Here is a 12,473-nt window from a genome sequence, read left to right as displayed (position 1 = left end):
TGTTGAAACAATGTAATACAAGCTAAGGCGGCACGCTTTACGAAAACATTATATAAAATTTCAAACTCTCATATCTCCGTTACTATAAAAGATAATGAAGTGACTTTACAATCAATGGAATCATTTCGACGCTCTCTATTGGCTCATCCGGAAAAATTGAATCCATGTGTAATATTCATGCTTAGTTACCGTGGAAACTCTCATAACAATCGTGTAAACAATCTATTTGTCCGTGATTGTAGCTGTCGTCGTAGAGAACTGAAATAACCAATTTGATTGTTGATACAATGTAATACAAACTAAGGCCTCACGCTTTACGATAACATTATGTAAAATTTCAAACTCGCATATCTCCGTTACTATAGAAGATACTGAAGTGAATTTACACTCAATGGAATCAGGTCAACGCTCTCTTTTGGTACATCCCGAAAAATTGAATCCATGTGTAATATTCATGCTTAGTTACCATGGAAACTCACATAACAATGATGTAAACAATCTATTTGGGCGTGATTGTAGTCGTCGTCTTGGAGATTTTAAATAAACATTTTGATTGTTGAAACAATGTAATACAAACTAAGGAATCACGTTTTAAGATAACATTAATTAAAATTTCAAACTCGCATATCTCCGTTACTTTAGAAGATACTGAGATGATTTTACACTCAATGGAATCAGGTCGACGCTCTTTTTTTCCCATCCAGAAAAATTGAATCCATGTGTAATATTCTTGCTTAGTTACCATGGAAACTCTCATAACAATCATGTAAACAATCTATTTGTGCGTGATTGTAGTCGTCATCATAGAGATTTGAAATAACCATTTTGATTGTTGAAACAATGTAATACAAACTAAGGAATCACGTTTTAAGATAACATTAATTAAAATTTCAAACTCGCATATCTCCGTTACTTTAGAAGATACTGAGATGATTTTACACTCAATGGTATCAGGTCGACGCTCTTTTTTTCCCATCCAGAAAAATTGAATCCATGTGTAATATTCATGCTTAGTTACCGTGGAAACTCTCATAACAATCGTGTAAACAATCTATTTGTGCGTGATTGTAGCTGTCGTCGTGGAGAACTGAAATAACCATTTTGATTGTTGAAACAATGTAATACAACCTAAGGCCTCACGTTTTACGATAACATTATATAAAATTTCAAACTCGCACATCTCCGTTACTATAGAAGATATTGAAATGATTTTACACTCAATGGAATCATGTCAACGCTCTCTATTGGCTCATCCGGAAAAATTGAATCCATGTGTAATATTCATGCTTAGTTACCATGGACACTCTCATAACAATGATGTAAACAATCTATTTGGGCGTGATTGTAGTCGTCGTCTTGGAGATTTTAAATAAACATTTTGATTGTTGAAACAATGTAATACAAACTAAGGAATCACGTTTTAAGATAACATTAATTAAAATTTCAAACTCGCATATCTGCGTTACTTTAGAAGATACTGAGATGATTTTACACTCAATGGAATCAGGTCGACGCTCTTTTTTTCCCATCCAGAAAAATTGAATCCATGTGTAATATTCATGCTTAGTTACCGTGGAAACTCTCATAACAATCGTGTAAACAATCTATTTGTGCGTGATTGTAGCTGTCGTCGTGGAGAACTGAAATAACCATTTTGATTGTTGAAACAATGTAATACAACCTAAGGCCTCACGTTTTACGATAACATTATATAAAATTTCAAACTCGCACATCTCCGTTACTATAGAAGATACTGAAATGATTTTACACTCAATGGAATCATGTCAACGCTCTCTATTGGCTCATCCGGAAAAATTGAATCCATGTGTAATATTCATGCTTAGTTACCATGGACACTCTCATAACAATCATGTAAACAATCTATTTGGGCGTGATTTTAATCGTCGTCGTGGAGATATGAAATAACCATTTTGATTGTATAAACAATGTTTTAAAAACTAAGGAATCACGTTTTAAGATAACATTATATAAGATTTCAAACTCGCATATCTCCTTTACTATAGAAGGTAATGAAGTGATTTGACACTCAATGGAATCAGGTCAACGCTCTCTTTTGGCACATCCCGAAAATTGAATCATTGTGTAATATTCATGCTTAGTTACCATGGAATCTCTCATAACAATCATGTAAACAATCTATTTGTGCGTGATTGTAGCTGTCGTCGTGGAGAACTGAAATAACCATTTTGATTGTTGAAACAATGTAATACAAACTAAGGCCTCACGCTTTACGATAACATTATATAAGGTTTCAAACTCGCATATCTCCGTTACTATAGAAAATACTGAAATGATTTTATACTCAATGGAATCAGGTCAACGCTCTCTTTTGGCACATCCCGAAAAATTGAATCCATGTGTAATATTCATGCTTAGTTACCATGGAAACTCTCATAACAATAAAGTAAACAATATTTTTTTGCGTGATTGTAGTCGTCGTCGTGGAGATCTGAAATAACCATTTTGATTGTTGAGAAAATGTAATACAAACTAAGGAATCACGTTTTAAGATAACATTATATAAAATTTCAAACTCGCATATCTCCGTTACTATAGAAGATACTGAAGTGATTTTACCATCAATGGAATAAGGTCAACGCTCTCTTTGGCACATCCGAAAAAATTGAATTCGTGTGTAATATTCATGCTTAGTTACCATGGAAACTCTCATAACAATAATTTAAGCAATCTATTGGTGCGTGATTGTAGTCGTCGTCATAGGGATTTGGAATAACCATTTTGATTGTTGAAACAATGTAATACAAACTAAGGAATCACGTTTTACGATAACATTATATAAAATTTTAAACTCGCATATCTCCGTTACTATAGAAGATACCTAAGTGATTTTAAAATCAATGTAATCAGGACGACGCTCTCTATTGGCACATCGGGAAAAATTGAATCCATGTGTAATATCCATGGTTAGGTACCATGGAAACTCTCATAACAATCATGTAAACAATCTATTTGTGCGTGATTGTAGTCGGCGTCGTGGAGATTTGAAATAACCATTTTGATTGTTGAAACAATGTAATACAAACTAAGGCCTCACGCTTTACGATAACATTATATAAAATTTCAAACTTGCATATCTCCGTTACTATAGAAAATACGGAAGTGATTTTACAATCAATGGAATCAGGTCGACGCTCTCTATTGGCTCATCCGGAAAAATTGAATCCACGTGTAATATTCATGCGTAGTTACCATGGAAACACTCGTAACAATCATGTAAACATTCTATTTGTACGTGATTGTAGCTGTCGTCGTAGAGAACTGAAATAACCATTTGGATTGTTGAAACAATGTAATACAAACTAAAGGATCACGTTTTAAAATTACATTATATAAACTTCACACTCGCATATCTCCGTTACTATAGAAGATACTGAAGTGTACTATACACTCAATGGAATCAGGTCGACGCTCTCTATTGGCACATTGGGAAAAATTGAATCCATGTTTAATATTCATTCTTTCTTACCATGTAAATTCTCATAACAATTTTGTAAACAATCTATTTGTGCGTGATTGTAGTCGTCGTCGTGGAGATTTTAAATAACCATTTTGATTGTTGAAACAATGTAATACAAGCTAAGGCCGCACGCTTTACGAAAACATTATATAAAATTTCAAACTCTCATATCTCCGTTACTATAAAAGATAATGAAGTGACTTTACAATCAATGGAATCATTTCGACGCTCTCTATTGGCTCATCCGGAAAAATTGAATCCATGTGTAATATTCATGCTTAGTTACCGTGGAAACTCTCATAACAATCGTGTAAACAATCTATTTGTCCGTGATTGTAGCTGTCGTCGTAGAGAACTGAAATAACCAATTTGATTGTTGATACAATGTAATACAAACTAAGGCCTCACGCTTTACGATAACATTATGTAAAATTTCAAACTCGCATATCTCCGTTACTATAGAAGATACTGAAGTGAATTTACACTCAATGGAATCAGGTCGACGCTCTTTTTTTCCCATCCAGAAAAATTGAATCCATGTGTAATATTCTTGCTTAGTTACCATGGAAACTCACATAACAATGATGTAAACAATCTATTTGGGCGTGATTGTAGTCGTCGTCTTGGAGATTTTAAATAAACATTTTGATTGTTGAAACAATGTAATACAAACTAAGGAATCACGTTTTAAGATAACATTAATTAAAATTTCAAACTCGCATATCTCCGTTACTTTAGAAGATACTGAGATGATTTTACACTCAATGGAATCAGGTCGACGCTCTTTTTTTCCCATCCAGAAAAATTGAATCCATGTGTAATATTCTTGCTTAGTTACCATGGAAACTCTCATAACAATCATGTAAACAATCTATTTGTGCGTGATTGTAGTCGTCATCATAGAGATTTGAAATAACCATTTTGATTGTTGAAACAATGTAATACAAACTAAGGAATCACGTTTTACGATAACATTATATGAAATTTTAAACTCGCATATCTCCGTTACTGTAGATGATACTGAAGTGATTTTAAAAACAATGTAATCAGGTCGACGCTCTCTATTGGCACATCCCGAAAAATTGAATCCATGTGTAATATTCATGCTTAGGTACCATGGAAACTCTCATAACAATCATGTAAACGATCTATTTGGGCGTGATTGTAGTCGTCGTCGTGGAGATTTGAAATAAACATTTAGATTGTTGAAACAATGTAATACAACCTAAGGCCTCACGTTTTACGATAACATTATATAAAATTTCAAACTCGCACATCTCCGTTACTATAGAAGATACTGAAATGATTTTACACTCAATGGAATCAGGTCAACGCTCTCTATTGGCTCATCCGGAAAAATTGAATCCATGTGTAATATTCAAGCTTAGTTACCATGGAAACTCTCATAACAATAAAGTAAACAATATTTTTTTGCGTGATTGTAGTCGTCGTCTTGGAGATCTGAAATAACCTTTTTTATTGTTGAAACAATGTAATACAAACTAAGGAATCACGTTTTAAGATAACATTATATAAAATTTCAAACTCGCATATCTCCGTTACTTTTGAAGATACTGAAATGATTTTACACTCAATGGAATCAGGTCGACGCTCTCTTTTATCACATCCCGAAAAATTGAATCCATGTGTAATATTCATGCTTAGTTACCATGGAAACTCTCATAACAATCATGTAAACAATCTTTTTGGGCGTGATTGTAGTCGTCGTCGTGGAGATTTTAAATAACCATTTTGATTGTTGAAACAATGTAATACAACCTAAGGCCTCACGTTTTACGATAACATTATACAAAATTTCAAACTCGCATATTTCCGTTACTATAGAAGATACTGAAGTGATTTTACAATCAATGGAATCAGGTCGACGCTCTCTATTGGCTCATCCGGAAAAATTGAATCCATGTGTAATATTCATGCTTAGTTACCATGGAAACTCTCATAACAATCATGTAAACAATCTATTTGTGCGTGATTGTAGTAGTCATCATAGAGATTTGAAATAACCATTTTGATTGTTACAACAATGTAATACAAACTAAGGTATCACGTTTTACGTTAACATTATATAAAATTTTAAACTCGCATATCTCCGTTACTGTAGATGATACTGAGGTGATTTTAAAAACAATGTAATCAGGTCGACGCTCTCTATTGGCACATCCGGAAAAATTGAATCCATCTGTAATATTATATGCTTAGTTACCATGGAAACTCTCATAACAATCATGTAAACAATCTATTTGGGCGTGATTGTAATCGTCGTCGTGGAGATTTGAAATAACCATTTTGATTGTATAAACAATGTAATAAAAACTAAGGAATCACGTTTTAAGATAACATTATATAAGATTTCAAACTCGCATATCTCCTTTACTATAGAAGGTAATGAAGTGATTTGACACTCAATGGAATCAGGTCAACGCTCTCTTTTGGTACATCCCGAAAATTGAATCATTGTGTAATATTCATGCTTAGTTACCATGGAATCTCTCATAACTACCATGTAAACAATCTATTTGTGCGTGATTGTAGCTGTCGTCGTGGATTACTGAAATAACCATTATGATTGTTGAAACAATGTAATACAAACTAAGGCCTCACGCTTTACGATAACATTATATAAAATTTCAAACTTGCATATCTCCGTTACCATAGAAAATACTGAAATGATTTTATACTCAATGGAATCAGGTCAACGCTCTCTTTTGGCACATCCCGAAAAATTGAATCCATGTGTAATATTCATGCTTAGTTACCATGGAAACTCTCATAACAATAAAGTAAACAATATTTTTTTGCGTGATTGTAGTCGTCGTCGTGGAGATCTGAAATAACCATTTTGATTGTTGAGAAAATGTAATAAAAACTAAGGAATCACGTTTTAAGATAACATTATATAAAATTTCAAACTCGCATATCTCCGTTACTATAGAAGATACTGAAGTGATTTTACAATCAATGGAATAAGGTCAACGCTCTCTATTGGCACATCGGGAAAAATTGAATCCATGTTTAATATCCATGGTTAGGTACCATGGAAACTCTCATAACAATCCTGTAAACAATCTATTTGTGCGTGATTGTAGTCGGCGTCGTGGAGATTTGAAATAACCATTTTGGTTGTTGAAACAATGTAATACAAACTAAGGCCTCACGCTTTACGATAACATTATATAAAATTTCAAACTTGCATATCTCCGCTACTATAGAAAATACGGAAGTGATTTTACAATCAATGGAATCAGGTCGACGCTCTCTATTGGCTCATCCGGAAAAATTGAATCCATGTGTAATATTCATGCGTAGTTACCATGGAAACACTCGTAACAATCATGTAAACAATCTATTTGTACGTGATTGTCGTCGTCCTCGTTGAGATTTGAAATAACCATTTTGATTGTTGAAACAATGTAATACAAACTAAAGGATCACGTTTTAAAATTACATTATATAAACTTCACACTCGCATATCTCCGTTACTTTAGAAGATACTGAGATGATTTTACACTCAATGGAATCAGGTCGACGCTCTTTTTTTCCCATCCCGAAAAATTGAATCCATGTGTAATATTCATGCTTAGTTACCATGGAAACTCTCATAACAATAAAGTAAACAATATTTTTTTGCGTGATTGTAGTCGTCGTCGTGGAGATCTGAAATAACCATTTTGATTGTTGAAACAATGTAATACAAACTAAGGCCTCACGCTTTACGATAACATTATATAAAATTTCAAACTTGCATATCTCCGTTACTATAGAAAATACGGAAGTGATTTTACAATCAATGGAATCAGGTCGACGCTCTCTATTGGCTCATCCGGAAAAATTGAATCCATGTGTAATATTCATGCGTAGTTACCATGGAAACACTCGTAACAATCATGTAAACAATCTATTTGTACGTGATTGTAGCTGTCGTCGTAGAGAACTGAAATAACCATTTGGATTGTTGAAACAATGTAATACAAACTAAAGGATCACGTTTTAAAATTACATTATATAAACTTCACACTCGCATATCTCCGTTACTATAGAAGATACTGAAGTGTCCTTTACACTCAATGGAATCATGTCGACGCTCTCTATTGGCACATTGGGAAAAATTGAATCCATGTTTAATATTCATTCTTTCTTACCATGTAAATTCTCATAACAATTTTGTAAACAATCTATTTGTGCGTGATTGTAGTCGTCGTCGTGGAGATTTTAAATAACCATTTTGAATGTTGAAACAATGTAATACAAGCTAAGGCCGCACACTTTACGAAAACATTATATAAAATTTCAAACTCTCATATCTCCGTTACTATAAAAGATAATGAAGTGACTTTACAATCAATGGAATCATTTCGACGCTCTCTATTGGCTCATCCGGAAAAATTGAATCCATGTGTAATATTCATGCTTAGTTACCGTGGAAACTCTCATAACAATCGTGTAAACAATCTATTTGTCCGTGATTGTAGCTGTCGTCGTAGAGAACTGAAATAACCAATTTGATTGTTGATACAATGTAATACAAACTAAGGCCTCACGCTTTACGATAACATTATGTAAAATTTCAAACTCGCATATCTCCGTTACTATAGAAGATACTGAAGTGAATTTACACTCAATGGAATCAGGTCAACGCTCTCTTTTGGTACATCCCGAAAAATTGAATCCATGTGTAATATTCATGCTTAGTTACCATGGAAACTCACATAACAATGATGTAAACAATCTATTTGGGCGTGATTGTAGTCGTCGTCGTGGAGATTTTAAATAAACATTTAGATTGTTGAAACAATGTAATACAACCTAAGGCCTCACGTTTTATGATAACATATATAATATTTCAAACTCGCACATCTCCGTTACTATAGAAGATACTGAAATGATTTTACACTGAATGGAATCAGGTCAACGCTCTCTATTGGCTCATCCGGAAAAATTGAATCCATGTGTAATATTTATGCTTAGTTACCATGGAAACTCTCATAACAATCATGTAAACAATCTATTTGGGCGTGATTGTAGTCGTCGTCGTGGAGATTTGAAATAACCATTTTGATTGTTGAAACAATGTAATACAAACTAAGGAATCACGTTTTAAGATAACATTAATTAAAATTTCAAACTCGCATATCTCCGTTACTTTAGAAGATACTGAGATGATTTTACACTCAATGGAATCAGTTCGACGCTCTTTTTTTCCCATCCAGAAAAATTGAATCCATGTGTAATATTCATGCTTAGTTACCATGGAAACTCTCATAACAATCATGTAAACAATCTATTTGGGCGTGATTGTAGTCGTCATCATAGAGATTTGAAATAACCATTTTGATTGTTGAAACAATGTAATACAAACTAAGGAATCACGTTTTACGATAACATTATATGAAATTTTAAACTCGCATATCTCCGTTACTGTAGATGATACTGAAGTGATATTAAAAACAATGTAATCAGGTCGACGCTCTCTATTGGCACATCCCGAAAAATTGAATCCATGTGTAATATTCATGCTTAGGTACCATGGAAACTCTCATAACAATCATGTAAACGATCTATTTGGGCGTGATTGTAGTCGTCGTCGTGGAGATTTGAAATAAACATTTAGATTGTTGAAACAATGTAATACAACCTAAGGTATCACGTTTTACGTTAACATTATATAAAATTTTAAACTCGCATATCTCCGTTACTGTAGATGATACTGAAGTGATTTTAAAAACAATGTAATCAGGTCGACGCTCTCTATTGGCACATCCGGAAAAATTGAATCCATCTGTAATATTATATGCTTAGTTACCATGGAAACTCTCATAACAATCATGTAAACAATCTATTTGGGCGTGATTGTAATCGTCGTCGTGGAGATTTGAAATAACCATTTTGATTGTATAAACAATGAAATAAAAACTAAGGAATCACGTTTTAAGATAACATTATATAAGATTTCAAACTCGCATATCTCCTTTACTATAGAAGGTAATGAAGTGATTTGACACTCAATGGAATCATTTCAACGCTCTCTTTTGGTACATCCCGAAAATTGAATCATTGTGTAATATTCATGCTTAGTTACCATGGAATCTCTCATAACTACCATGTAAACAATCTATTTGTGCGTGATTGTAGCTGTCGTCGTGGATTACTGAAATAACCATTATGATTGTTGAAACAATGTAATACAAACTAAGGCCTCACGCTTTACGATAACATTATATAAAATTTCAAACTCGCATATCTCCGTTACTATAGAAAATACTGAAATGATTTTATACTCAATGGAATCAGGTCAACGCTCTCTTTTGGCACATCCCGAAAAATTGAATCCATGTGTAATATTCATGCTTAGTTACCATGGAAACTCTCATAACAATAAAGTAAACAATATTTTTTTGCGTGATTGAAGTCGTCGTCGTGGAGATCTGAAATAACCATTTTGATTGTTGAGAAAATGTAATAAAAACTAAGGAATCACGTTTTAAGATAACATTATATAAAATTTCAAACTCGCATATCTCCGTTACTATAGAAGATACTGAAGTGATTTTACAATCAATGGAATAAGGTCAACGCTCTCTATTGGCACATCGGGAAAAATTGAATCCATGTGTAATATTCATGCGTAGTTACCATGGAAACACTCGTAACAATCATGTAAACAATCTATTTGTACGTGATTGTAGCTGTCGTCGTAGAGAACTGAAATAACCATTTGGATTGTTGAAACAATGTAATACAAACTAAAGGATCACGTTTTAAAATTACATTATATAAACTTCACACTCGCATATCTCCGTTACTATAGAAGATACTGAAGTGTACTTTACACTCAATGGAATCATGTCGACGCTCTCTATTGGCACATTGGGAAAAATTGAATCCATGTTTAATATTCATTCTTTCTTACCATGTAAATTCTCATAACAATTTTGTAAACAATCTATTTGTGCGTGATTGTAGTCGTCGTCGTGGAGATTTTAAATAACCATTTTGAATGTTGAAACAATGTAATACAAGCTAAGGCCGCACACTTTACGAAAACATTATATAAAATTTCAAACTCTCATATCTCCGTTACTATAAAAGATAATGAAGTGACTTTACAATCAATGGAATCATTTCGACGCTCTCTATTGGCTCATCCGGAAAAATTGAATCCATGTGTAATATTCATGCTTAGTTACCGTGGAAACTCTCATAACAATCGTGTAAACAATCTATTTGTCCGTGATTGTAGCTGTCGTCGTAGAGAACTGAAATAACCAATTTGATTGTTGATACAATGTAATACAAACTAAGGCCTCACGCTTTACGATAACATTATGTAAAATTTCAAACTCGCATATCTCCGTTACTATAGAAGATACTGAAGTGAATTTACACTCAATGGAATCAGGTCAACGCTCTCTTTTGGTACATCCCGAAAAATTGAATCCATGTGTAATATTCATGCTTAGTTACCATGGAAACTCACATAACAATGATGTAAACAATCTATTTGGGCGTGATTGTAGTCGTCGTCGTGGAGATTTTAAATAAACATTTAGATTGTTGAAACAATGTAATACAACCTAAGGCCTCACGTTTTACGATAACATATATAATATTTCAAACTCGCACATCTCCGTTACTATAGAAGATACTGAAATGATTTTACACTGAATGGAATCAGGTCAACGCTCTCTATTGGCTCATCCGGAAAAATTGAATCCATGTGTAATATTTATGCTTAGTTACCATGGAAACTCTCATAACAATCATGTAAACAATCTATTTGGGCGTGATTGTAGTCGTCGTCGTGGAGATTTGAAATAACCATTTTGATTGTTGAAACAATGTAATACAAACTAAGGAATCACGTTTTAAGATAACATTAATTAAAATTTCAAACTCGCATATCTCCGTTACTTTAGAAGATACTGAGATGATTTTACACTCAATGGAATCAGTTCGACGCTCTTTTTTTCCCATCCAGAAAAATTGAATCCATGTGTAATATTCATGCTTAGTTACCATGGAAACTCTCATAACAATCATGTAAACAATCTATTTGGGCGTGATTGTAGTCGTCATCATAGAGATTTGAAATAACCATTTTGATTGTTGAAACAATGTAATACAAACTAAGGAATCACGTTTTACGATAACATTATATGAAATTTTAAACTCGCATATCTCCGTTACTGTAGATGATACTGAAGTGATATTAAAAACAATGTAATCAGGTCGACGCTCTCTATTGGCACATCCCGAAAAATTGAATCCATGTGTAATATTCATGCTTAGGTACCATGGAAACTCTCATAACAATCATGTAAACGATCTATTTGGGCGTGATTGTAGTCGTCGTCGTGGAGATTTGAAATAAACATTTAGATTGTTGAAACAATGTAATACAACCTAAGGTATCACGTTTTACGTTAACATTATATAAAATTTTAAACTCGCATATCTCCGTTACTGTAGATGATACTGAAGTGATTTTAAAAACAATGTAATCAGGTCGACGCTCTCTATTGGCACATCCGGAAAAATTGAATCCATCTGTAATATTATATGCTTAGTTACCATGGAAACTCTCATAACAATCATGTAAACAATCTATTTGGGCGTGATTGTAATCGTCGTCGTGGAGATTTGAAATAACCATTTTGATTGTATAAACAATGAAATAAAAACTAAGGAATCACGTTTTAAGATAACATTATATAAGATTTCAAACTCGCATATCTCCTTTACTATAGAAGGTAATGAAGTGATTTGACACTCAATGGAATCAGGTCAACGCTCTCTTTTGGTACATCCCGAAAATTGAATCATTGTGTAATATTCATGCTTAGTTACCATGGAATCTCTCATAACTACCATGTAAACAATCTATTTGTGCGTGATTGTAGCTGTCGTCGTGGATTACTGAAATAACCATTATGATTGTTGAAACAATGTAATACAA

This window comes from Lepisma saccharinum, chromosome 7, assembly GCF_977018435.1.
Source record: "Lepisma saccharinum chromosome 7, izLepSacc3.1, whole genome shotgun sequence".
NCBI lineage: Eukaryota > Metazoa > Arthropoda > Insecta > Zygentoma > Lepismatidae > Lepisma > Lepisma saccharinum.
The sequence above is the reverse complement of the archived record's forward strand: the minus strand, read 5'-3'. Positions refer to the sequence as shown.